The 4839-nt window shown below is 41.5% G+C and overlaps 1 long non-coding RNA gene across 1 annotated transcript; it reads right to left on the bottom strand.

Moving 5' to 3' along the window:
* Nucleotides 1-2271: 2271 nt before the first annotated feature.
* On the bottom strand, nucleotides 2272-4459 carry LOC119288791. Its single transcript, XR_005141285.1, has 5 exons — nucleotides 4042-4459; nucleotides 3886-3958; nucleotides 3477-3549; nucleotides 2587-2781; nucleotides 2272-2496 (listed from the first exon to the last, which is right to left on the bottom strand). It is a non-coding gene; the product is annotated as an uncharacterized LOC119288791 (long non-coding RNA).
* Between the last annotated feature and the right edge of the window lie 380 nt (nucleotides 4460-4839).

Here is a 4839-nt window from a genome sequence, read left to right as displayed (position 1 = left end):
CCATCTGCAGTCACTATCATCATGGCTGTAGAGCTAGCCTGCTTACAACTAGCCGTGTTCGACGTAATTTCCTGTGTGTAGATGCCCATGCACTGCATGGAACACCAAGATTGGAGGTGGACAGCGCCGGCAGCGGCCATCGCACCAGATTTTTCCATGGCCTTCTAGATATGGTGGGGAGGAGATAAGGCTGATTGTGAGAGACAAGGAGTTGTTTGTAAATAGGAAACAAGTGCGTGCATCTTTTTGCAAAACTGGAGAAGTTTGGTTTGTATGCGTCAGATCTAGATCCGACGGCTATTGGTGAAAGATGGCAGGCACAACACCATCACCAACTCAGGACCTCTTTGATTCGCAGGATTTTGAAAACACAGGAATAGGACATGGCAATATTACAAGTTTCAAACTGATATTACAAATGTTAGGAGTAATGCTGCACCTACGAAGAGGGAATTACTAGGAAGTTTGCGTAAGAACTTTTGTTACTTTAGGTGGATGCAGCATTATCATACAAACTAAAATCCACTGCCCTGACAAGTCACGAATGGGCAAATAAATTTTCGAGTCTCTAGCCACTTGATGTTTCAAAAACAAATTCAGCTTTTGTGGAGACTTTGTCATTTAGGCTTAGACGCTTGCGGTGATCAGCACTCCATTCATTGTTGCGCCAAGAATGTCAAACCTCATTACCTTGAGCACACTTGCCTCCAGAACAAAGAACCTGGCCAATTTAATCTCAGATGTGCTGCCTCGGTAGTCGATCAAATCAATTTCTGTAAGATGGAGATCAAGGCATTCGATGAGGTCGTTATAGTGCAACACGTTTTTCACTTTCAGGTCTTTTTTATCTGCAAAAGAAGAGAACATATTAGAGCAGCTAGCTGTATAAGATTGTCATGTCATCAAGAGGTACCAATATCATTCACTCATACGATAGGGTTGGCTGGCTAGTGATATTTTTTCACTCTCTCTCTCTCCTCTCATTTACCTAGGAGCACGTGAAGAGCTTGGGCATTTGTTGCCTTCCACTATGTGGCCGATGCCATATTTCTCAAAAGTATGCCACATAATACGCATCGATGTCAAATCAAAATATTTTGGCACCGCTGTGCACATAGACCCACATGTATAAACAAATCAATCAAACCAACTACACCAGCCTCTCACTCTCCCAAACAAGTGTTTTTTATTGCCTCAGTCCTCTCTCTCTCTCTCTCCCATGCAAGTGTGTTTTCAGTGCGTGAGTTAATTTGGCACCGGCACAAAGTAGGTGACCAGATTGGGGCACCAGGTGAGCAATGGAGGGGCATTGATGTCAAATGCATCACAAGTGAATTTGGCACGTGTTTTGGCCTACATAGTGGAGGGCCGTTATAGCCCACTTTTGTACTACCTCGTATTTAGTGTAAAATTTTGACCATAGATTTACCTAAGAAAATGCCAATGCATGTGACAAAAAATTATACCATTTGAAATTATGTTCAAATATGAATCCAACGTTATAATTTTTAGTGACATGCATTAACATGTTTTCAGTTAAATCTATGGTCAAATTTTGATACTACAAAATAGGAAGAGTAAACCAGGACGGAGGTAGTACTTGCTCTTAGGGTTACCATAGAGTTACTAGTCTAAGTTACTTTCCACTACTAGATCATGGCGGCGCGCGTTGCTGCGCCCGTCGATTTGTGCGATTTAATGATAGGGATTGATACAAATATACAAGGACATGTTTGTTCAGTAATTTTGTATAGTAATTTTAGCTTGAGAATTTATCTTTAATTGTGCAATTCCTTCCTTTATTGAATATTGAAAGCCGAAGGTATACATGAAATGATAGGAGGATTAAATAAGACAAAGATTTTTGGCTATTAGTTTGTTCTTGGGCTGGCCTTTTTGAATATATCTGGAAGTATAGTATTGGACTGGGCATTTTGTCACGTTGTTTTAATGTCTTATCTGAAAAGTATGGACTTTGACTGAGCCTTGAGTCACGTTGTTTTAATGCTTAGTATTTAATAGTCGTGTAATACTCATGACAATATTACAGGTCTTTCTCAAAAAAAGTCAAAATTAGAAGGGTTTCCGTTCTGATTCTGTATGTTTAACTTCAGTACATTACAACTTTGGTTTATTACATATTAGATCTAGTATACTTTGATTTAGCGGGTTGTCTTGCGTTGGTTTGGCTGAATTTATATCTGGAAATAGGTTTCTATAGTCATAGAAGAATGGTGTGTGAGATGTCAAGCTAATGACCATTATATCGTGTTTAATGGGTGTTTAATATTCAGGCATTTCTAAGTATTCAGTTATCATTTTGCACCACACATAACTGATGAATAATACATTCACTGCTGCTGTAACTACGTTATTGCTGCAAACAAATGCACTTCCAGCTTGAAATGCCTTCCTATGGCATATTTGGCAAGAGAGGAATCACCAATGTTCTGAGGCCAGTCTCATTATTGTGACCGTGCTCATCATATTATTCCCCTACAAAATTAACATAATCAATGAAATTGGCATTTGTTGGTTGGGTATTCGATAGTTATTCTGAAAGTAGGACATGTGTAAATAACTCACAAGAAAATGTTTAGAGGTACGATGTATCTGGAATTCATTAGGATTCATGGTAACCAGGAAATCGGCCTTCAGAATAACATTATTTAGAGGTACGATGTATCTGGAATTCATTAGGATTCATGGTAACCAGGAAATCGACCTTGACGGTGCCAGCCCTTTCATTACTAATTGATGGATTGTACCGATCATCACGTGCTGCCATAAATGTCAGACATGGTAAGCATTTGTTTACCTAGTCTGCATTCAGCATAATGAACATAAAGGTAAGTATATTACAACAATTACTGATATGTGTTACAATTTGTAATGTTAGTTACTTTTTTTACCTGGCACAATAATTTATCTTCTCAGGTATATCTGGATTGATATAAATCTTAGCAGCATCGCTGCAGCTTATTGTGAACAGCCTACATTTTTTATAACCATGTGGCTTCTTTCTTAATTGAAAAGGGCAACCTGGTGCATGTAGCTCCCGCTTGCGCAGGGTCCAGGGAAGGGTCCGACCACTTTGGGTCTATAGTACGCAGCCTTTCCCTACATTTCTGTAAGAGGCTGTTTCCAGGACTTGAACCCATGACCTCATGGTCACAAGGCAGCAGCTTTACCACTGCGCCAAGGCTCCCCTTCCTCTTTCTTAATTGAAAAGGTGTAAATAAATACTTTGAAACATCAACCATACCTAGGTAACTTTTCATAAAATTTTCAATCAAAAGAACTGGAATTATTTGCGTCCGACCAAGGTTGTATAGATTATCAGCCTGGAAGGAAGTTGCATGTTCTCTCCACAGTGCAACTTCCATAGTGTTTCCACTAAACATAGCATCATGGATTAAATATCATAAAATCAACAGATAAGTTTAATGTATCATGATCTATATGAAATAGCTTACTCAATATCTGTGAACAGCAAGTTCCTTTCATCTGATTCTTGTGCTCTAGCAAGTAATCATGCCTTCAGTATATCTGAAATTCCAGATACTATTCCAATAACATTTGTATATGTAAACATGGTGATGAAGATGGATCAGGGCTAATCCAGATGGTAAGCAAGACTAAAAAGAGAGCCAGCCACAAGTTTAGGTAGGACTGCATTTAAATTAGACACAGGATAATTATTCCCTTTGTTGTTTTCAACATTGATTCAACAAACACGTGGTAAGTCACAGATATAATAAGTTTGACCCACTTTACCAGCTACAGATGGACTGCTACTGACAATAATCAAATCATGCAAATGTCAATAATAACACCTGCAAAAAAATGAGTGGTCATGATATGTGTTTTGTACATAGTTCATACCAGGACAAAATTACATTGGAGTATGCAGCGAGAAGTGGCTTGATCGACTCTTCAAAAGAGCAACAAAATCTGGCTGCAAAAATGACCTGTGGTTATGCATAATTCATAAGGAAGGGGAGAAAGCAAAGGGTGGCAATTCAGGAGCTTCCTTGTAACCTGTATCTTCTGGTGAAGAGGAAGAACAAGGAGACGGCCAGCACGAGTGCTTGGGTGATCATATGGGCATGAGGAGGAGGTGATTTACGGCCTCTTTGCTGCCCGGGTATGATCGTCGAAGAGGCAAAAGCCAACCAACAGGCGAGGCACTTGGATTGGAGCAATAGGTGGGCAAGGACGACCAGGTTCAGATCAGAAGAGTTCCGAACGGCTAGATGTGGCTGGCGACATGGAGGCACAGGGGGGTCGGGGCCATGATGGGAAGGGCTATGGAGGAAGGCGAAGTGTGAGTGAGGGGGGCGTCGAGAAGGGACGGGGCGGCAGAGGGAAGCAGGAGCACGTACTGCTGGTGGCGGCAGAGGGAGATGGCAGCGTGGCCAGGGGATTCGTCCCGTCGGCCGGCGGCGCACTGATGGACGCGGGCGCTCCTCTCCTCTGTATTCCTCATTGATGGATCCCCTCAGCGCAACACTGGACCTCTTGCGAAGAGCTGGGCTGGCCGAAGGCCCAGTAAAGCAGAGGCGTTCGTTTCGGCTTCTGGAGCAGCAGCCCACAGAACAGCTGGGTCAGATTACACATAGTGCGGGACAGATCGCTTCCTAGACAAGATCTGACAGCCAGGAACGATCAAATCAATAAAACGGACAGTCAAAAACACTAATCGCTGAAAAGGCTCGCTTTAGGTGCGGTTATACTATCCTTAATGACTAGCCTAGGCTACTATAGTAGTACAACAAAAAAACGATGCAGGTGATCATGTAAGAAAAAATATTATTTTTTTTTCTTTCGGTGTAGTGC

The sequence above is a fragment of the Triticum dicoccoides genome, chromosome 4A, assembly GCF_002162155.2.
Source record: "Triticum dicoccoides isolate Atlit2015 ecotype Zavitan chromosome 4A, WEW_v2.0, whole genome shotgun sequence".
NCBI lineage: Eukaryota > Viridiplantae > Streptophyta > Magnoliopsida > Poales > Poaceae > Triticum > Triticum dicoccoides.
Note: the sequence above shows the minus strand (reverse complement) of the source record. Positions and strands in the feature narration are given on the sequence as shown.